The sequence below is a fragment of the Pseudorca crassidens genome, chromosome 1 (assembly GCF_039906515.1).
Source record: "Pseudorca crassidens isolate mPseCra1 chromosome 1, mPseCra1.hap1, whole genome shotgun sequence".
NCBI classification, from domain to species: Eukaryota; Metazoa; Chordata; class Mammalia; order Artiodactyla; family Delphinidae; genus Pseudorca; species Pseudorca crassidens.
In genome coordinates, this window is record NC_090296.1 from 34,300,023 (window position 1) to 34,323,715 (window position 23,693).

The 23,693-nt window shown below is 40.3% G+C and overlaps 1 protein-coding gene and 1 long non-coding RNA gene across 5 annotated transcripts in view; both read right to left on the bottom strand.

Moving 5' to 3' along the window:
• Nucleotides 1-23,693, bottom strand: part of RAD51B (RAD51 paralog B) — a 692,465-nt gene that overhangs the window by 271,530 nt on the left and 397,242 nt on the right. The gene's annotated exons all lie outside the window — the stretch shown is intronic.
• LOC137221990 (uncharacterized) lies at nt 10,912-19,356 on the bottom strand. Its single transcript, XR_010942240.1, has 3 exons — nt 18,192-19,356; nt 16,262-16,513; nt 10,912-13,042 (listed from the first exon to the last, which is right to left on the bottom strand). It is a non-coding gene; the product is annotated as an uncharacterized lncRNA (long non-coding RNA).

The window sequence follows — 23,693 nt, forward strand, 5'->3', positions numbered from 1 at the left end:
TAATTTCTAGGAGCGGTAGATGTGAAAGAGAAGTGATGGAAAAAATCCCATACTTTGAATAATTTCACTGATGACAGCTCAAGAAGACGTTCATTTAGCACTTTCTCCCTCTTTTTTTGAAAAGAGACTCTTTTGTAATTCAATTCACTTCATTCAGCAAATATTTATAGAGCACCTTCTATGTGACAGGCTCTGTTTTAGGGGCTGAGATTATAGCAATAGCTAGAACAAAGTCCCTGCCTCGTGGAGCTTACACTGTAGTAGGGTACATGGTGTTGGTGTGTAGGTTGAAGAAATGACAAGTAGGCAAGCGCAGCTCTAGTCAACACGGAAATCCAATCAAAACAACGGCAGACCATGTAAAACCTTGGGGGCCATGGTGAGGATTTTGGATTATACTCTGAGACGGATGAAAAGCCACTGGAGGGTTTTGAGCAGCAGAGTAATAGGGCATGATTTATGCTTAGAAAGAACACGCTGGCTGCTGCACAGGGAATAGATTTAAAAGGGCAAAAGTAGAAACTGGGAATCTAGGCTATTACAAGTTGCTTAGATCACTAATGATAGTGACTTGACAGCATGGTAGAGGTGGAGAAGGTGAGAAGAGGATAGGTTCAGGGCTTATTTTGAAAGCAGAGTTGACAAACTTGCTGATAGATTCAATGTGAGTGAGGAAAATGCAATCAAGAATGACTCCAAGGTTCTTGGCCTGGGCGACTGGGTAAATGGTGTGCCATTAACTGAGACCATAAAGATTATCAAAGAAGCAGCTTTGGGGAGAAATCAAGAGCTCTGTTTTAAATATATTAAGTTTGAATGCCTGCTAGACATACAAGTGGCAATGTCAAGAGGCATTTGGGTATATGAGTGTAGAACCAAGGCATTCAGAGTTGGAATCGTCACCAGTGTATGTATAGCTGATATTTAAAGCCATGGGACAGGTACAAGCAAAGATAGAAATGTAAAGAAGTTGCTCATAGACTGGAAGAATTAACATTGTTAAAATGTCTATACTACTTACAGCAATCTACAAACTCAACAAAATCCCTATCAAAATTCCAATGGCATTTTTCACAGAAACAGAACAAATAATCCTAAAATCTGTGTGGAACCACAAAAGACCTCAAATAGACAAAGCAACCTTGAGAAAGAAGAACAAAGCTGGAGGCATCATACTTCCTGATTTCAAACTATATTACAAAGCTATAGTAATCAAAACAGTATAGTATTGGCATAAAAAGACACATGGAACAGAATAGACAGACCAGAAATAAACTTATGCATATATGGTTAATTAATTTATGACAAAGGACCCAAGAATATACGATGGTGTAAAGGCAGTCTCTTCAATAAATGGTTTTGGGAAAACTGGACAGCCACCTGCAAAAGAATGAAACTGGACCCCTATCTTACACTGAACACAAAAAAATTAACTGAAAATGGATTAAAGATTTGAATGTAATACCTGAAACCACAAAATATATGCATAAGCTCCCTGACACCAGTCTTGACAATGATTTTTGGATTTGACACCGGAAACAAAGGCAACGAAAGCAAAAATAAACAAGTGGAACTAAAGCAAACTAAAAATCTTCTGCAAAGCAAAGGAAACTGTCAACAAAATGAAAAGGCAGCCTACTGAATGGGAGAAAATATTTGCAAGTCATATATCTGATAAGGGGTTAATATTTAAAAAATATAAAAAACTCATACCACTCAATAGCTGAAACAAACAAATAAACAGACAATCTGATTAAAAAATGAGCAGAGGATGTGAATAGACATTTTTCCAAAGAAGATATACAGATGGCCAGCAGGTACATGAATAGGTGCTCAACGTCATTAATCATTAGGGAAATGAAAATCAAAACCACAATGAGGTATCACCTCACACCTGCTAGAATGGTCATCATCAAAAAGACAAGATAACAAGTACTGGTGAGGATGTAGAGAAAAGGGAACTCTTGTGCACTGTTGGTGGGAATGTAAATTGGTGCAGCCACTATGGAAACAGTACGGAGGTTCCTCAAAAAATTAAAACAGAACTAGCATATGATCCAGCGATTCCACTTCTAGGTATTTATCTGAAGAAAATGAAAACACCAACTCAAAAGGACACATGCACACCCAAGTTCACTGCAGCATTATTTACAAGAGCCAAGATACGGAAACAGGTTAACCTAAGTGTCCATCAACGAATAGATAAAGAAAATGTGGTTGTATAATGTATACACAATGGAATATTATTCAGCCATAAAAAATGAAATTGTCATTTGCAACAACTTGGATGCACCTCAAGTGAAATAAGTCAGACAGAGAAAGACAAATACTGTATGACCTCACTTATATGTGGAATCTGAAACAACAACAAAACAAAAACAGAAGGACCTCCCCTCCCCAGCTCATCAGAGAACAGATTGGTGGTTGCCAGAGCCAAGTGGTGGGGTGTGAAATAGGTAAAGGGGGTCAAAAGGTACAAACTTCCAGTTATAAAATTAATAAGCCATGGGACTGTAATGCACAGCATGGGGATTATAGTTAAAAATACTGTATTATATATTTGAAAGTTGCTAAGAGAGTAGATCTTAAAAGTTCTTATCACAAGAAAAAAAAAATTTGTAACTACGTACGGTGACCAATGTTAACTAGACTTACTGTGGTGATCATTTTGCAATATATATAAATATTAAATCATTACACTGTAGAACTGAAACTAATATGTTATATGTTAATTATACCTCAATTTTTTAAAAAGTTCTCATCAGAAGAAAAAAATTGTAAGTATGTGTGGTGATAAATGTTAACTAAACTTACTGTGGTAATCATTTTGAAATGTATACATATATCAAATCATTATATAGTACACCCAAAACTAACACAATGTTATATATCAATAATATCTCAATTTAAAACAAAGAGGTTAAAAATATGCTCATGTTTTCAAATTAGCTGTACTGGACAAATCGCAGCTTTGGTGTGGTTTTTTTTTTTTGAATATTTAAGATGGAAAGGACATTAGAGATCATCTAGACCAATGCCTTCATTTTTATAGATGTGGAAACTAAGGCCTAAAATCATTACACATACAGACAAGTTCTTTTCACTTGTTAGAAATGTTAGTTTCTTCCTAAACTGTTGAGTTTGGGGAGATTACTACAGCATACCATTACCACCAAGACCCAACTAGCTCTCCAAACTAATTATAACTTAGAAAGGAAAAAGTATGCTCAATACAATCAAAGATTGGTTCCCAAATGTCATCTTATGGTATATTGACACAACGGAGTACTATGCAGTAGAAAAAAAGGAGGAAAATCTCTGTGAACTGATATGGAATGACTGAAGGATACATTAACTAAGAAAAAGTACAGAAGAGTATCTATAGAATGCTACATTTTTGTGTAAGAAAGAAGAGGAAACAAGAAATATAAAAGTATCTGTTCAAATAAGAAATATATATACACACATATCTGCAAAAAAGAAACAAAAAACGAAAAGTGAAGAATTAAGACCCAAGACGTGAGCTTGAAAGAGAAGGAGGAGCCAGCAAAGGAGACAGAGAAGAGCAGCAATTGGGAAGAAGGAGGAGCAGAAGAAAGAAGAAAGAAGAAGGAGAAGAGGAAGAAGGAGGAGGAGGGGAGAGGGAGGGGAAGTTGGAGGAGAGGGAAGGGAAGTTGGAGGAGGGGGAGGAGAAGTTGGAGGAGGGGGAGGAGAAGCAGCAGCAGCAGCAGCAGCAGCAGCGTAATGTCCCAGAAACCAAGCCAAGTAAAGAAAACGAATCAAGGATCAACTGTGTCAGATGCTACTGAGAATGCGTGAAAGGTGAAAACTGAGAACTGGCTATTGGAATCAACAAAGCAAAGGTCGTTAGTAACCTTGGCAAGATTGGTTTCAGTGAGAGGGTGGGAACAACAGCCTAATCAGAGTGGGATGAGAAGAGAATTGACCGTGAAGTGAAGACAGTGAGTGAGGATTTAGATGCATCCTTTGAGTTGGAGGAAACAAAGGGTAGCCAGAGGGGAAATGTGAAATCTACAGTAGATTTTCAAGATGAGAGTTATTCCAGCATTAATGCTGACAGGAAGTGGAGAGAGAGAAATTAAGGTGGAAAGAAAGGTGTGAGGTGTTCAGGGAGGTGACAGTGAGTGGGATCCAGTGCACAAGTTGAGGGCTGGCCTTAGACAGGACGAAGGAGAATATGGGTGTAGGTAGAGTTGACAGGGTTGTTAGTGGAAAGATGAGAAACAACCTCTTCTGATTGCTTCCATTTTCGCAGTGAAATTAGAGAAAAGTTCATCAGGGCAGAGTAGAGAGGAAGTATCAGAAGTTAGAGAAAGGAGAAGTTGTGACATGGTTATTTCAGAGAGGGGATAATAGAACTGCTGAGCAGGACTGAAGGCATTCAGGTAAAGATTATGAATATAAATTTAGACAGTATGTGTTTTTCTTCAGTGAAAGCACACAGTGGACAAAGAGTTAGCTTTAATTAGTGTAGAGGTCTTCCTAAGGGTATGAGTATGATGAAAAGCAAGAAAGGAAAAGAAGTTGAGGGTATATACAAAGTTGTGACTATCACAGTGGACCATGGACTCAGTTTGGGGATCTTCATGTGATCAAAGTGTTTTTGGAGTGGGGATAATAGAATAAATGAGCTATAAATACAGGAGGTGGTGGTCAGAGAAAAGGATACTTGAAGTCACGGCTGTGGAAGAGGGGATGGCGTAACCGGTAATATCAAGTGTAAGGTAAGCCCATCAGAATGGGTTGCTGAAGTAGGATGGAAGACTACATCCTTGCGGGGAGGGAGTCACCCTGGGAAGGTAGAATGTTGGACACATTATCTACATGGGTAATGAGGTCATCAAGAATGATTATAGGGACTTCCCTGGTAGCTTAGTTGTTAAGCATCTGCCTGCCAATGCAGGGGACACAGGTTCAAGCCCTGGCCCGGGAAGATCCCACATGCCATGGAGCAACTAAGCCCGTGCACCACAACTACTGAGCCTGTGCTCTAGAGCCCATGAGCCACAACTACTGAGCCCACATGCCACAACTACTGAGCCCACATGCCACAACTACTGAAGCTCACGTGCCTAGAGTCCATGCTCTGCGACAAGAGAAACCACAACAATGAGAAGCCCATGCACCACAATGAAGAGTAGCCCCCGCGTGCCGCAACTAGAGAAAGCCCGCTCACAGCAACGAAGACCCAACGCAGCCAGAAAATAAATTTAAAATAAATAAATAAATTTTAAAATAAAAAGAATGATTATAGGGAAATGGAGTTAGGAGCCTAGCAGAGACCACGAAGTTGATCAATGACTATAGCTTAGAAATGGATATTTCATAGGTCTGATTTCCTCCAGCTTAGGTTCTGTATTTTTTCCCCTCTCTAATTAGAGCCTAACTCTTGCTTCCAAGTGAAACCCAGCGTCTCAATATGGGTCTAGGTATCAGTAATTAAAAACAAATCCATAGTGCCTGAATAAGTAACAATAATCTGTTTCGTGTCCCTACACTAGACACTTTGATCTTGGCCTACCACAAGCAGGTCTCCTTCTAAGGGAGACCACCTATCAACAGTCCTTTCTGCAGTGTTGGTAAAAGGTACATCCCCTCCCCCCTCCCTCACATTCTCTGATATAAACAAATGAAATTCTCTGTAAATTTTTGTGCAGATGTAGCCTGTAAATGGCATCCTTCCTCACCTTCCTCCAACCATGTTGCTGCTCCCATGGCGTCCTGTGTAAAATTCTAGTTTCCACTGCCGAGGTGGTCATTTTTTAGACCAGGTTTACTCATTCCCAGTCAAAGTTGACTAGAGCAGAATTAATCAACTGAGTCAAGGGCAAAATATGAGGGGAGAATTTGACAGTGGGCAGTGGGTGGGGAAGAAGCTTCGCGGACTGCAGCTGAGACGCATCAGTAGGTGAGGCTCCATGAGCTCCCCTGCTGAAGTCTACCTTCCAGTACCAGACTCCATGAAGCTCCACACTGTCATGGCTCCTGTTCTTGAATTTCCAGGGGATTCTTTCTTTGCAGTAAATCTTCTTTTCATTTGGGCTAGCTTCAGTGGATCTTTATTCCTCACAACTATACAAGTCTAATTCCAACAGTACCAGTATGAGAAGGAGGGAGAACGATGCTCTCTAGTAAACCATCTCATGGGGATGGTCATGAGCTGCCCTAAAAAAGCAGGCAACTTCTGGGATGGCCTTGAGTGAGAATATGGTGAGAAAGGTGCCTTCACTGTTTGACACCACACACACACACACACACACACACACACACACACACACACAATCTGACATCACAGTCTACATTGTAAACTCTATCCTTGAGATGACGTAGTTTTCTAAAATAAGTTCTATTTTGAAGGAACCATAGAAATCATTATTAGTAATACATAAACATACACTTACACACATATGCTGTTTTATTAGTCAGTGAACCTAGGGCTTTTAAGTTTTATTATGACAAGACATAAAGCCCATGGGAACTTCCCAGGGTCCAGTAATTTTATTACTGACTAAAGAGATATGTTTCTGGGATGAGAAAAAAAACAAAGAATCAAAACCAACAACTGGTTTCGAATCCTACTACCCATGTCATCTCACACAATTCATGTTTCTGAATCTCAGGTACCTCACCATTAAAAGGGGAGTAGTAATAACTTTTTCCCAGGGTTTTACAGATAATTAAATGAAATAAACTATACTAAACATTTAGCACCATGTCTGGCACATAGAAAGTATTAAAAAAAAATGTCAGTTTCCGGGCTTCCCTGGTGGCGCAGTGGTTGAGAGTCTGCCTGCCAATGCAGGGGACACAGGTTCGTGCCCCGGTCTGGGAAGATCCCACATGCCGCAGAGCGGCTGGGCCCGTGAGCCACAACTACTGAGCCTGCGCGTCTGGAGCTTGTGCTCCGCAACAAGAGAGGCCGTGACAGTGAGAGGCCCGAGCACCGCGATGAAGAATGGCCCCCGCTCGCCGCAACTAGAGAAAGCCCACACACAGAAAAGAAGACCCAGCACAGCCAAAAATAAATAAATAAATGAAATTAAAAAAAAAAAAAAAGCATGTATCTATTCTAAAAAAAAAAAGTCAGTTTCCATCGTTTAGTTTGAATATTCTCACTTTCGTCATAATAATAAATCTACCCATTAATCAAAAGCATGAACTATCTATTGTTTTTATTTTTAAAGCATCATTTTATTTTTATTTTTTTCAGACATTATATACCTCCAGATTCTAAGTAAGGACTCTTGCTGCATATTAAGTGCTCAACGCATAAATCAGGAGATAATTTATTTTATTACTTTTTGATTTTCTGCTTTTCCAAGTGATAGAGAAGACATGTTTTTTTTAAAAAAATACATGTATATTTTGATATATAACATATATATATATATATATATATATCTCAATCACTTTGTTGTATACCTGAAACTAACACAACATTATAAATCAACTGTACGTCAATAAATACATAAATAAATAAATCTGAAAAAAAAATACACAGGGACTTCCCTGTTGGCGCAGTGGTTAAGAAGTGCCTGCCAATGCAGGGGACACGGGTTCGAGCCCTGGTCCAGGAAGATCCCACATGCCGCGGAGCAACTAAGCCACAACTACTGAAGCCCGTGCACCTAGAGTCCGTGCTCCATAACAAGAGAAGCCACCACAGTGAGAAGCCCGCGCACTGCAACGAAGAGTAGACCCCGCTCGCTGCAACTAGAGAAAGCCACGCACAGCAACAAAGAACCAAAGCCGCCAAAAGTAAATAAATAAAATAAATTTTAAAAGCAAACAAACATAAAAACTCTAATATATTCATATAATAAACTTTAGGATTTTATAATACTGTTACAATGTTAAAAAATTACCAATCCCACTACCTTAACAAGTCAACTGTTTTCATTTATCCACACTCCAACCTGATACATATATACACGTTTATAATTTTATATTCTGCTTTTATTGCTTACCATTATACAAAAGTTCTTACCAATTCAAAGTCTTCAAAATCATCATTTAATTTTAAATTGTTATCAATATAAGCACAGTGTATTAAGGGAACTAGTCGTTCTTCCACTGTTAAGACACTGAGGGTGTTTTTCCCTTCATAAGTAATGCTGCAATTAATTTGATTAGTACACCAGTCATTTTGTAAATTTTTTTTCAATTTCAGATTTTATTACTTTTCCCTAGAACCTGTATCCCCAGCAATAAAATGTTAAAATAAGAACTTTGTTCTTAGAAATACTGATTACTTACGATCTCTTTAGTACTCTTTATAGGAATAAAACCAGAATTAAATCGATGACTTCAGTATTTCTCTGACTCAATTTGATCGCTTCCTGTGCCCAAAGTTTAACTTTTTGCACCAACTGTCAGATCTCTAGAAGTTCAGCAGCAAGAGAGACTGGTGATGGATTAAGACTGTAGGAAAGGCTCGTGGAGATGGGCCTTGACCCAGGCCTTAGAAACATAGAAGGATTGGGAACTAACCTCAGAGAAGAGGGACTCTACAGATAAGGAAAGCAGCTTGAGAGAAAATACCAAAGTATAATGATAAAGCAGTGTGACTCACAGAGCTATTTCCCTGAGAGCAGCAGAGGTATCTCTGGCAAACAGCTGCAACAAGCCTGAATAAGAGGAGAAGGATCTGAAAGCCAGACGTAAAAACTGAGACTTCCCAAAATGAAATTAATTCAGGGTCCTAGTCATCAAATCAGATGAAACATTTAAATGGACTTTTCGGTAAATCTTTTCTGGGGGTAACTTCAGATACCCAAATCGACCTGGCAGGATGAAGAGAAGCTTCTTACTCCTTTCCACAGAGAATGCTTAGCAGACATCAGATGGTGAGGGACATGACAGAAATGGCCAGCGAAATGGCAACCAACACTGGCCAGGACAGGTAACAATGATGCTATAACTCCAGTTACATGAACTATAACTCCAGGGACCAGTCCTCAAATTCAATGCCCAAATAGGGTAAATCTGTACCCATTCGTCAAACTCAGGGTGTCACCTGACCAAATCTAGTCAGATTTGGTCAGGTGTAGCACATATTTCTTTGGTTGACCACAGTATAATATCCTGGATCCAAATGAACTTTCTTTGCACAGTATTTATTATTCTAATAAACCAAATGGAATGTTTAGAGATGACTGGAGCAATCTGATTGGCAAACTTACAGGGCATTAATTCTTCCAATGTGACCTGGTGCATAAAAAGTGAAACTATACCACTCATGTAAACAATCCATCTGCCTTATTTCCCTCCCCCAGGCACCTCAAATTTTCAGCTTATGTTAGCTGTAAGACGAGCTAATGTTTTTAGTGTAGAAAAATGGCATTATCCCAAACAGAACTTACTTTAAGAAAAAGAGGAAAAATTCTATAGCCATACAGATTGTATCAGTAGGTACCCATGACCAATGACTAAGATGAATCACTATCACATTTCAGCAGATAGGTGAGACCATGGCATGAGCATCTCAGAAACTAAATACTAACTTATTCCAGGCATCAAAAGTTCCACTTTAAGTGGAAAACTGTGTGATAACTTTTGCCCCTTAAATATGTACACTTTTGAACTGATCCCAAAGAAATGACTGCAAATCAATAATACAGTCTAATTGTCTCATTCTTTCAAAACAGGTCCCTCCCTTCGGGTACTTTGAAAATTAAAAGTGAATGATTGTCTTATGAGGCAAACAATTTATCAAAGGAGTTGGATAAGTCAAATATGAAAGCAGAACTTGGATTTACGGGGCCAGAACCAAGAGACAGAGGCTCTTTCCAGGGGTCAAACAAACCAGATAGGTGCCCTTTAAGGTCGATTCTTAATTATCTCCAGGTAATTACCTCACACTTATTTTTGGCAAGTCTTGCTTTCAACTTCTTGCTGATGTTATTAACTCTTTCTATCAACTCCTTTTCCCCACTGTCTTTGAATTCATTCTTAGACCTAAAAGAGGAAACATTTTTTGAAACAAGCTGAAACACAAACTCCTTAAGATATTCATATTTTTAGAGAGGAGAGAGAGGAAAAGGAAGAAAAAGAAAGGGTGGAGGAGGCAAATGAAGGAGGAAGAGAAAGAGAAATGAAAAAGAAAGAGAATAGGGAAGAAATGAGAGGTACTAAGTGAAAAGGAGGGAGGGGGAAGGGGGAAGGAGAGGGAAGAGAAGAAATAGTTCTATTTAGGATGATAAAGAGAATACTTCCAGAAGTGGAAGAATCAAGACAATAGAGAGGGATATGCTGGACTGTTTTCCAGCTCCTCCCAAACCACCTTTTTATCACTCAGTACTAAGGAGTATTTATAAAGCTCAATGGTATGCCTTGCATTTAAACAGACTAGGGCTCTTCACAATGTTTATGCCATGATCCCTTTGGTGGTTTGATGAAACCTATGGACCCCTTCTCAGAAAAATGTTTCCAAGTGCATAAAATAAAATACATAGGATAACAAAGGAAACCAATTTTATGGAAATCCAGTTTTCAAAATAATTTTTGAATATATAAAATATTAATAAATGTGCTTCTTAATCCATTAAATAGCAAAATCTAGTGGTGGGTCTAATATAATTACTATAACGTCAAAGTAGTGATAAGTGTAAAGAATATTTCAAGATATTTGGAGCAACAGAAATGTAATATTAAGTATCTGTAGTTAAAAATCACAGGTTCTGCTAATACAACTATGGTTTATTGTCTACATTCAAAATTGAAGAAATGCTCAATTTCATTAAAAGGTTGGTGAAAATGGAGATGTAATTTTTTTTCTTACCCAAGTTCATAGATATCCAGAACTCAGGGAGAAGAGGGGTCCACTGACCCTAGGATAAGTATCTCTTATCCTATTCTTATATACAGAGTAAAAACAACTGGAAGAGTTAGTCTCTTTTAATACTTTTAATGATACTTTTAATCTAGCAGCAACATAAGATTCCACAAAATTATATAGACCAAAGCTGCTGAGGAAACCAACAACTCTGAAGAAATATAACTGAAGAAACAGCATGAAGTAGCACTAATTACAAAGGTTTCTTGGAAAAGGCAAGTCCTTTCCAAATTCTTAAAGGAGTGCTAACACACTGGGGACACTGACTAATTGAAAAAATTAAATATGAGCCCCAGCTCACACTACACATCAAGGTAAGATCCGGACAAACTAGAATTAAATATAATTTAAACTATTCAAAACACTAGGAGAAAATATGGGTATTTTACTTTTTTGTTTTTAGTGATTGTTGAGACACAGCAAGATTCAGCAGAGTATTTGAGGCTAAATAAATATACCTTTGAAACATATGGTGATACAGTGAAGTTGGGAAGAGTGTGGGCTCCCAGGCCAGATGGGCTGGGTTTATGCCACTTCCATCTATATGACTTTCTGGGCCTTAATTTCCTCATCAGTGAAACAGAGATAGCATTACCTACCTCACTGGTTTGTTATAAAGAGTAAATATATATAAATTTATACATATGAAACTGTTGACATGATAGCTAAGTGCTGAAAAACATGTCTATTATTATCATTACAGCTTCTTTTAAGGTCCTTTTAAGCCTAAAAGAAACTATAAAGGAAAATACTGATATATTTGATTACACAAAAATGTAAGACTTTTATATATCAATGGTTCCATAAACAAAATTAAAAGGTAAATGAAAAACTAAGGAAAATAACTGAAATAAACATGAGAGACAAAAGATTAATGACCTTACTACAAAAAGAGTCCTTACAAATCAATATAAAAACACACATTAACATTCCAATAGAAAAATGGATAAAAGACCTAAACAGACAACTCAAAAAGACAAAATACATCATGTAGAGAATTTGTTCAAAAGAGGATTTACTAAGAGAAAATACCGACGGTAAACAGTTAAGTAGAAAAAATTGGACCAAAACTACACATAGCATCCTATCAGCTTTATAAATACTCACACAAGTGCATTGAAAAGAGCATGAAATCAATAAAACAGAACGTTAAAAGCATCTCTAGATAGAGGATTATGAGTAAGTGATTTTTATTTTCTTCTTTTTATTTTTCTGCCTTTGTGAATGAAGAGTTTGACCACACTTACAATGAGAAACATTCTTTTTTAATAGAAAAAGAACAGAACACTGCAGCATTCATTGGAATAGTGAAAAATTAGAAGCCATCTACATGTCCATCCATAACAAATGGGTTAAAAACATACATAATATGTATGCATATATCAAATGACTTCATAAGCAGCTGTTATAAAAGAATGAAGTACATTTTTCTGCAGCTTTTACATAAAAGGAAACAAGTTGCAAAACAGTTAAGTATAACCCCATTAAAAATACTGTGTATATTTCTCCATTATTTGCCAAAAGATGTGTGTGTGTGTGTGTGTGTGTGTGTGTGTGTACGTGTGTGAGAGAGAGAGATGAAAGGAGGAGTGGTGAAGGAGAAGCAGGAGAAAAGCTTTGGGTCTGAGGGGGTGTACTGAATTACCAGAAGCTAAGATAGGACCATATTTAAATGTAAGTTCAAAACTACACATCCAAGCTAGATCCACATCATTTTATATGGCTCCTATTTCTCCATCATATCATTTCTCAAGCCCTACATTTGAGTCCATACACAGACAATTTCCCAGGAAAACCAGGACCTAATCATTCTCTGAAGCTCAAAATGTCCACAGCTAAAATACAATAAGCAATGTTTTTTTTTACACTGTATTTTGCTGTTTTCTAGTTTTAGCTGCTTGGCTATAGGTATACTCAATTCCTTCAGGCTGTAGAAAGAAGAATTTGAGCTCTTTCTCTTTTGTAGAAGCTGCAAAAGACCCCTTAGAAATGAGTCTCAAAAAGGAAGGCTATTGGCTATGAAAGACACTCCTTTTGAATTCTCAATAAAAACCAGTTCCTTCCTGAACCTTCCAGGTTATGAAAGCTTCTCCAAATGGCAGACAGGTCCATCTTTATGTGCGTGAATCCGAGATAACATGGCTGAGTAAGAACTACATTGGGTCACAACAGACACTGGTGGTTTTCCTATAACATTAGAAAATGGAGAATTTGTACATAAATGTATTAGCATTTCATCTTTCAACAACACGATTCTTTCTCACCGTCAAAAACTGTATTTCAGGGCTTCCCTGGTGGCACAGAGGTTAAGAATCTGCCTGCCAATGCAGGGGACACAGGTTCGAGCCCTGGTCCAGGAAGATCCCACATGCTGCAGAGCAACTAAGCCCGTGCGCCACAACTACTGAGCCTGTGCTCTAGAGCCCGCGAGCCACAAGTACTGAGCCCGCATGCCACAACTACTGAAGCCCGCGCGCCTAGAACCCGTGCTCCACAACAAGAGAAGCCACCACAATGAGAAGCCCACGAAGCCCATGCACCACAGCGAAGAGTAGCCCCTGCTCGCAGCAACTAGAGAAAGCCCACACACAGCAACGAAGACCCAATGCAGCCAAAAATAAATAAATAAAATACATTTAAAAACAAAACAAAACAGTATCTCACACTTTTATAAGGGCTGAGCTGCCAAAGTACAGAACTAAAGTCTGAAAAGAATTCAGTAGGGCAATGAGCAAAGTGGCTGGGCGCGGCAGACAAGGAGGCAACTTAGGTTAGCTTGTGTACGTGGAGGAACAGGTGTGACACTTACAGGACACTTCAGAGAATAAAGCCCATCACAGGAAAGTCTCTTCTTAAAACTATTTCCTTTATTTTGTTTTCCCAAACATTAGAGCCAAATGACAACGCTTCCACATTCCTCCAAAAGCTTCAACAGGTTTTAAGCTATTTACTAGCATTTAAAAGAGAAAAAGCCGGGGCCCTCTCTCCTTCTGTAGCTACACTCCCCTTTAAAAAAACAACACACGCTTGGCTCTTTCACCTTATGCTTTTAAGAAGGAATTTTAATGGGAGGGAGCTTCTCGAGGTGCACAAACTTAGGAGGGAGGAGCACAATAGTAAATTACACCTTGCAAAGATTCTGAGCCCACTGGCCACTGCCAGTGATGTTAAGTCCATAAACAAAATCTGTCTTTAAGAAAGAAAAAAATGTCCTCCTTGAAAGGTGCAACAGAGAGAAGATGAATCACTTCTTTTATTCAGGGTCTGTCATACAAGAACCAAGGACTTGTCAATGACTCCAAACAGCAGGGCTGTGACAACTAGTCAAAGACAAACTTGTTTTGTGCCGCATCTCTCTTTTCTCTGGAAGCATTTTCCTCGCAATTAATGTAAGTTATGAGGCTGCACTGGAGAGCTCAATAAACTGACACTCAAGAACATTAGCTGGCTTTTTTATGCTGAAAACCAAGGGAAACGGATATCTCTGGCTTGTGTCCATGACGGGGGAGGTGCCAGAACCTCCGGTCACACTTTGCTACAGTCCTGCCACTGCACTGGGGCTGGGCCCCCAGCTCACCTCTCCCATCTTGTTTTGCCAATATTCTCTCCCTTCCTGTGAATGCCCCCTACTCCTCAGCTCTACTCCCCTGCTTTTTTACTGTTAGATCCCAGCCCCTCAGGTCTCTGGTTTTGAGATGTCATTTTAATGTAGGTCTAAGGCCCTCAGTGAATGCTGCTCATCCTAAGGTTATGAGCAACTTTGGGCAACACCCAAAACGCCTGTTGCCAGCGAATCTGGGAGAAGATTTGGCCTATTTTGGGTAAGGTTTTTCTCCCTATGGACAGAAATAATAAAACCATGACCACTGTGTTTTTTCATTTTGTAAATATAAATCCAGAGAATTCTGTAAGATTTGAAACCATCTAATTAAAGGATTTGACTGAATTTGGGTTGTTTCTCTTAAAAGTAAACTCTACAGCTCTATACCTTGGGCATTATAATGAGAAAATTAAGTGTCTTGACTCAGAAGCAAATATGGAAACAAGCTGTGACTTATTTTTACCACTGTTCTATTCCAGAAACTTAAAAGCACGGCCTGCTTAGCGAGGATCCACATAAACACGGAGACACATTTGCTGTAGTCCTAAGAGCAGAAGATATCAATTAATTAGTGGGTGTGAGAATAAAGGCAAGACAAACTATGGGGGGAGAGGGGGTAGCGAGGAGTGACGAAAACAGCAAAACTATCATAAATAAATAATTCAGAAGTGGGAGCAAAGCCAGGCTATAGTTCTGAGCCTGCATCTAGGGTTATTTTGAGTAACACATTTATTCACTAAAGCACCAAAGCAGCTATTAGAGGAAACAATAAAGAGGTCCCTTCCCCCTGGAAATCTGAGTCCTGCTTTGGAATTTTTATGACAGTTCATTCTTAACAAACAAGAAGGTCTCACAACCCTCTTCTAGCTTCAAAGCATCCCTATGGTAGTGGCCTGTGATTGATATCCTTGGTCTGATTTATATGTTGTTTCAGGTATTCTCAAAAGTCATACAGTTTATTCTGTATGAAAGAATGGCAGCTCTGGCAGGCAAACAAATATACAAAACGTCCCTATCCCTAAGCTACAGGCTTCCCCTGATCACTGTGACTCACACCGGGGTCACTTTAACAGGGAGCCTTCATGTCACCAGTGCCTTCTCTGAAAAATTAGGATATTACCAGCACCCTCAGCTATCAACTAAAAAAAAAAAAACCCTGAGATTCCCAGTTGGAAAGTAGGGCAGGGTACAGTGAAAGTACGTGGGTGGACTATAGTCCAGTTGCTCTTTGTTTCGTGCAACAAGTGGGTTCCTAAAAAGTCAAGGTTTGAATACTTTTCTTCTTCACTTTTGTAAATGGAATCATTTACAATTCACATCAGGAACTTGCTGTTTAATAAAATCCGACTGTGGTTCCAGTTGTAAAGTAAAGAATGCTTTTATAATTAAAATAAAATCTTTCTGCTTCATCAATTTTATACATTCAGACTTGGTTTTATGGAGTGCCTTAAGGTAGAGTATTCACAGAGTATTATCACTAGACTTAGATATGTATTGTTTTGTTTTAATTATATTCTTTTCTTTTTCAGCAAAAACACAAAGAGGTATTTCTGTACCCCAAGCTCATCCTCTTTACAACATGAAAGGACAAAACCGGTGCTGCAGCTTCATTTAGCTTAGTGTGTCCTGTGGCATGCGAGGCATCTAGAGCAGCAGACACTTTGGGAGTGCTGAGACACTGGCAAACCATTAAGGAAAAAAACTGGAGGCAATGTCCCACAGACCATGCAATAGTGTTTCTAAACCAGCTGAAGAGCTGAACCACAATCAGGCTGCTCTTTCAAAACAAAAACCCTTCTGTATACCTGAGTTAGTGAGGGCAGCATTTTCAAGCTGGCCCAGCTTGGCCACTGCTGGCCCTTGGCCACAGCCGCTGACGCCACTCAGGACAAGGGCTCAGGTGCCTTTTCTCCAGACCTCCATGACCCACTGGCACACAGGGGCAAGAGTGCCAGCGCCACTGGGTGCATCCGTCCAGATCTGCCATTTCAAAGCAGCTGCCTGCAGGCCTCGTCTACATGGATGCAATGGGGCAGAAAAAGTAAAATGCTGGGGAGCTGGAAAAAAAAAGAAAGAGGGAAACCTTACAGACAGTATGTTGGAAGCATATGTTTTAGAATCACTGCAGCCAGCTCCCTGTCAAGAAAATATTGGCCAGGTTGGTTGGTCCAATCTCATGCAGCGACAGATGGTTTATGCCTCACTATTCGGGTCCCTGCTCCAAGAGTAGCAAGAAACAAAGGATATCGTGCTTTGCGGTGTAGTTATTCTGCCACCTAGTGTTACACATGAAAACAAATAACATCTTTAAAAATAGATGCTGTGTTAAAAGAGTCAAGAACCTTGCTAAATTGCATTTTTTTCTTTCTTAAAAAGAACATCCTTCATTTATGCTGGCATCCTGGGGAGGGACCACCAACAATCACAATAGTCCTTTTCTCATCTGAATGGAAAGCCAGAGAGCAACACATCCAAGTTTAGGATGTGAAGGAGAAATATATATAACCTCAAAAACCCATTTTAATGATTTTTAAAAGCCCTAGTCCCTCCATGTAAGGTAAATACCACGAATAGAATAATGCAAACCAGGAAGTGAAACCACCTGCACCTGGGCAGGGAAAGTGTAGCCACTGCAGTTTCTGTCCTAGAGAAAAGAAAACAGGGATTGCTCCATCAGGCGTTATCACCTGTGTAACTAATGCACCAGGAGGTAATGAAACGAGTTGCGGGCTTAGAGTGAAAACCTGAGTTTGAGTCCCAACTCAGCACCTACCTGTGCTGGGTGAGTCACCCTGTATCGCTGAGCTTTGGTTTGTTTTCTGGAAAACAGCTGTACTTATGTCTATTCTCCCTACTTTCACAAAACTGTCCCGAGGATCAGTTTGATAATGTATGTGAAGGCATTTTGTCCACGATAAAGCACTGTGGAGACCATTTCCCCACTCTGTTATACCCTTCTTTGGTTTACGGCATCGCCTATATGTATGGAGCCCTCCGTGTGAAGGGCTTGTATAACCAACTTGTGTTTATTCTCAACTAAGTGCTTTTACAGTTAAAAAAAGTATTAAATAAGGAAATGTTTAAATAGTTCAAGAAGCATTGGAAAATGGCCCCCTCCACTACACTAGAGAAGAATTAGCAATATAGTTTAAAATCCGGTTACTCCAAATATATCTCCTTAAAATTACATTCCCTTGAGAATGATAAGGCTATCTTGATCAGCTGTTTCTACTGAAATTGATATATTCGTCTATGTTCTTAAAGTTATAGAGAATCTGAACTGAAATTTCCTTCTTGTGGGCAGAGCTTTCCTTGTGATAATAAACCAGACATCAGGAAACTTAAGAGCTTTTCATTTCTGTTCCCGTACTCACTTAACTGTGTAACTTCAGGCGAGTTGCTTAAGGTTCTCAATTTCAGTTTCTGAACGCGCAAAAAGTAAGGGGCAAACTAAACCACTCCTCCCAGTTCAAAGATGAAAAAGCTGTTCTGCTTTTGACAGTGAAATTCCAACAAAATTCAAAGCTCATGGCAGACTAGCTACAATGTAATCTTCAGCAAAGTCCTAAAAGCTGTGTAAGTTTTCAGTCACAGGATACAAAAGACAGCCTGAGGCGAGGGGGCCGCTGTGGAATGGGTGTGTTTGTGCCCTCTACCAGGATCTCTTAAAGCTGCTCAGAAACCACCATGGGCTAAAACAAACAGGCTGCGAGAAATGCTTACCCAGCCACCTACCTGGGCTTTCAAAGTTCCAAAGAAAGACTTTGCTTCCATTTAGCTCCGAAAACACCCTTTGCTCTTTTTAGTAATATATTTAACAACGCCAAGAAAAGAGTTCTATTTATCCAGATTTCCTCTCTCCCTACCAATGTCAACATTAGCAGGGAGGACGGCAAAAACAGCCTGGAGTTTTCACGATGTGAACATCAGACTGAAGTCACACGGCAGAGAGGCCCGGTTTGGAACATGATTGCCAATAGAGGATACAACTCATGCCTAGAAAAACCCAGCCGTTGATTTCTGTTTCAGAAATCACAACCACACTAGGTTTCCAGGCTCTTCTTCCCGTATGGAAGCACCTTATTCCAGATTCCCTCTCCCTTAGGAGGATGTCACTGCCTAGTCCTGTAAAAATGCTCAGCTTTTGCTCATTCTCCCCAGTCTCCCCAGCTGTATGTCTGTGTACATCCTGGCACATTTGGGCCAGGAAGATTAGTCCTTTCCCTTCCCCCATCTACTGGAACTTCTACCCCCTGTATCAAAAGGATTTTTTCAGGCCTTTCCAATACTCCGCTGGAGGCCATGGAGACAGATCTAATCAGGGTTCTCATCAATCTTTCTCTGCTGGCCAAACAGAGCCAGGAGGCTAAACGGAAACGTGCTGGATTCTTCTTTCTCCCTCAAGACACACTTCTGTCCAGACAGTTAGGACCCACTGTGTGTTTCTGGGAGCTAACATTTTCCTGGGGAAAGTTCCGGGATTTCACATTTGCCCCAAACCAAACACACATGAAATTTTAAGTCTTAAATTCCACAGAGCCTTTTAAAAGGAGGGGCCTAGCCTCTCCTTGGCTTTTAACAAGCCTGAAGGCTTGTGGTAGCTCATTCATTTTGGCGGTTTCCCAGAACAGCTGACATACTGAGAATAAGCACACTGCTGTCCCCTCACCGGAACGCCCCATACCACCTCCCCTCCCCCACCCACGCCCTGACATCCACCACTGCTCACACACACAGACCCAGGAGAGTAGATACATGCTTAAAATAACACATAGGTAAACATCATCTCCGCCCCATTGCTCAGAGCTTAGTATCGATCTTGAATGTTCCCGGTTTGGGATTTCAAATGTAAATAATCATTGGTCTAAATCAGACTGTGGAATTAAACCCCTATTTCATATGCGAGAGCAGGAATTCACCTTTTGGGGAGATGTGTCTAACACCAAAAATCTCCTTGGAGAGATGCCTCCATAGGCTTCCAAACTGCCTCTATGTCTCTGTTCTTCTTGATAAGCAACAGGAAGATACATGGGGTAACTTTTGTTGCACAATTTGAGTCAAGTATTTGAGGCACACCCCTCTGTGACTGGGAACCCTTGGCGGAAAGCTGATTTGGGAGAAGGATGTAAGAAGCTTCACACACTAGTAAATCACACGAATGCTATAAAATCTGAACAATGGGCTTCAAGTAGGAACCTAGGTCCCCCGTGCAAGGCACCCTGCCATGTATTATTAAATACATCAGGTATCTGATCAACCACAGCTGGACGGCGACTTGACTCAGAACATAGCAGCAGCACCAGTTCCCCAAACGGGCAAAGGGAGATAGGCAACCAGTTTGTAAAGCCTTTCAGTAAGAACTACTTTCTTAGAAGCATTAACTTTATAGCCACCCCAGTTTGCTGGACCCTATCCTGGCTGGGGCCCCTTGAGATCACAATACAAGTGGGATTAAGACCCCTACGACCAGGACCGGGCCTGACTGGCCTAGAGGGGATGGAGGAGAAAGTGAGGACGGAGGTCATGGTTTTGCCCAGGTGTCTTCACCTTGGTGTCATTCGACACATCTCAGCTCTTTTGTGTTAGGACATTCATCTACCCAAATGTTAGAAGATTATTTTCTTTATGAAGTATGCTGATTAATTGCCAAGGCAACACCTGTGCATCCCCTTTTTTTGCTATGGGAAGCATTTTAGGAAATCCATGTACAAGACTGCCTGGAGATCACCCACCCAGTGGCTTGGAATGCAGTGTGACCAAAGGCATTTCCAGAGAGCTCACAGGGCACAATGGCCATGCATGGGTGGATTTGCTGGATGGATTAGACAAACCAACCGCAACCTTTCCATCTTTTGTTTCCATCCCTTCCAGTAGATTGGCCTTGTTACCAATACTGATGCCAAGACAAGCAATTGCTTGCAACAAAGAATTGTTGTTAACCTCTACCCCCTGCTTCATTCACCCTAATTATTCTCTAACAATACAGTGGTTTCAAAAAGCCTCCAACTGTCCAGCAGACACTATGGGCCAGAGGAATCACTGAACACAAGCAGCATATCAATAAAAGACAATACTGAAGCAGCTTCTCTCTGGGTATTTGCCCCATCTTCTCTGAGACAATGGGAGAGAGAGCTCAGGGAATAAAAAGGAAGTTCTGCCCTGCAGATCTTTTGTTTGTCTGCCAGTGCTGTATCTGTTCCAAGTTCTTGGGCGTATCCTTTACCACTCTCAAATACAGGAAAAAGCCTCCATTTCCTAGGAAATGCAGCTTCTGTGTTTTTGATGAATTCTTATTGTAGCCAAATCAGACTTCAATGAGGATTCTGGTTCAGATTTTTTTTTTTTCTTCTAAGGTCAAGTGCATCTCATGTACAGAGAGATGTGGGCCACTGAGCTAATTCATAACAACATTATAACAACGTAAATAGTTCTTTCCATAACATTTTAGATGGCAGCACAGAGCCCACCAACAGATCAGCATTTTGTTTGGTTTTGTTTTTTGTTTTTTTAAACAGATAACATGGGTTGACAGAGTAACTGAATAGCAAAATAAGGGATTGGAAGCAGGCCATCGTGAAAGGAAACCTGTTTAAGAAATTGAAATTGATATAATAATCCTGGAGGTTTCCAAACAGGGAGAAAATAAAGTCAGCAGAAAATTAAATGAGAGGAAGCCTCTGTTGATTACAAATCAACATATAATTAGATTGGGATGCACCCATGGTGATGAAATGCCAAAGGAAATAAAAGGTCAGTTGTTTCCAATCCTCAATGCTGTCAGTCCCGTGTTTAAGGAGAACAGACCCACACAGTAAGCCAGAATCTCAAAGATATCCCAGAATAAAGGGGATTCATTATAGTCTGTTTGAGTCATCGAGTAGTGTGTGTCCATATGTAAATGGAACATGGGACCTGGAATGTGTATCGTGTGTCAATTACTGTAGAGCAATTGAAGCAATAAAAACCAAGGCTCCAAACCATGCCCGCTGCAGAGCTATAAATAAGCGAACAAAGGGAAACTAAATTTCCCCAAGGGAGAAAAAGGCCTGATCAAAAGCAATCAGCAAGCTGTAGACCTCAGAAAATACAAAATAACACCAACTATGACAATTTAATAGTGATGTTGCTCAATACTTCTTACATGCTGGATGACCTAGCCAGAAAGATAAACTATTAAAAATATGAAATAATATGCAGAAAGTTGCTTTTTGCCTAAATGTTTGCATAATATAAGGATATTTATAACTGGAAGGCCCTCAAATGCCAAGGCACAGGGTGAGGGAACCAGAGAAACTTCAGAGGTAAGGTATGGCCAGGCTGAGACAAACTGGTCTGTCATCTATGTACACAGTCAACCCAAGCAGGGGGGATCCTGGGGACAGGGCAGACACCACCAGGTCATTTAATCCCGGTAATAACCCAATAAGTGTTGTCAGATAGGGAAAGTGAGGGAGTGTGTGCCCAAGGTCGCACAGCTCAGAAGTTTTGGGGGTGAGGTACAAATTCAGTCGGTCTGACTCCAGAACTTGTGAAGAGAGAGACAGAATTGGGCAGGAGAATCATGTAATGGTCTTTTGAATGGCAGGGAAAAAAAACAAGGGCTGGACTGCCTGGGGTAGGGTGGGTGGGGGCAGGCAGAGACTACAAGTTTTTAAAAAATAAAATCTGAGAACCAAAATAATTTAAATTTAAATAGAAATATTTATTAGATTGAGCCAAAATGATGAAACCAAGTATTTTATTATGATGTCATGATCGACAATTTTAAAAGAGCATAAGTAAGTTTTTCTCATAACAAAGGAAGAAAGAAAAGAAACTTTAAAAAAGAGAGAAAGAAAGTTGTTTAATGCTAAGCTCGACCCTGAATAGCAGCTTACAAGAGGGAAGAATGTGCAATTCGGGTTTGTTAGTGTACCAGAGTCACAGTTTAAAAGGAAAGACAAGATGTCATAGAATAGGTCCTGGTGGGTATCAGGGTTAAAGCCATGATAGCATACAAACAGCTACTGGCCAGCAGAAGAAATGATAAACATTCTTTTTTTTTTAAAGGTAACTTTTTTTTTTTTTTTTTTTGCGGTACGCGGGGCTCTCACTGTTGTGGCCTCTCCTGTTGCGGGGCACAGGCTCTGGACGCGCAGGCTCGGCGGCCATGGCTCACGGGCCTAGCCGCTCCGCGGCATGTGGGATCTTCCCGGACCGGGGCACGAACCCGTGTCCCCTGCATCGGCAGGCGGACTCTCAACCACTGCGCCACCAGGGAAGCCCTAAAGGTAACTTTTTTAAAAAATTTATTTATATATGTATTTTTGGCTGTGTTGGGTCTTCATTGCTGCATGCAGGCTTTCTCCAGTTGCTGAGAGCCGGGGCTACTCTTCGTGGTGGTGTGCGGGCTTCTCAACGCGGTGGCTTCTCTTGTTGCAGAGCACAGGTTCTAGGTGCGCGGGCTTCAGAAGTTGTGACTCGTGGGCTGTAGAGCGCAGGCTCAGTAGTTGTGGCGCACGGGCTTAGTTGCTCCGTGGCATGTGGGATCTTCCCGGACCAGGGCTCGAACCTGTGTCCCCTGCATTGGCAGGTGGATTCTTAACCACTGGACCACCAGGGAAGTCCCGGTGATAAACATTCTAAGATAGCAAGCTCACCAGAATTGCTTGTCTCAGCAGACATGTCACATATGAATTGGGTTTTCTTTTAGTTTCATGAGATAATATATACGAAGTGACCAGTGCAGTGCCTGAGGCCACTCAAATGCTAGTTCCTCTCCTTTTCTTTCTGAGCTTCCCACCCTAGCCAACAAAAAGATAAGATAAGCTCTCTTTCTCTGAAAGCTTAAGTTGGAGAAATATAAAATAATTACCTAAATCTTCAGAAAGAAAAACATCAAGGCAAGTTCCTATGGGTTAAAGTCCTGGAGTTCCGGCATTACCTATGAGTGAGTTGGGATGAGTATGGGAATACAGCCTGTTTCCTTGAGAAGTAAATGAAGTAGGGATATGAACAAATATCGGGCCACAGGAAAACAAGAGGCCGCCGTTTGTACCCTGGACACTTTATCTTACTCTCCTAGTGACTCACCAGAAAGAGCAAGTTCCTGTGCTTTAATTAGAAAAATAATCATCATTTATCACCATATTTCCTCCTAGCAATCGATGAGTAAAGCACTTCTAATGAAAGATTAGGTAAGTGAAAAGTATTGATTATACCTATGCTGTAGAAAGTGTACACTGGACACTCGAGCTT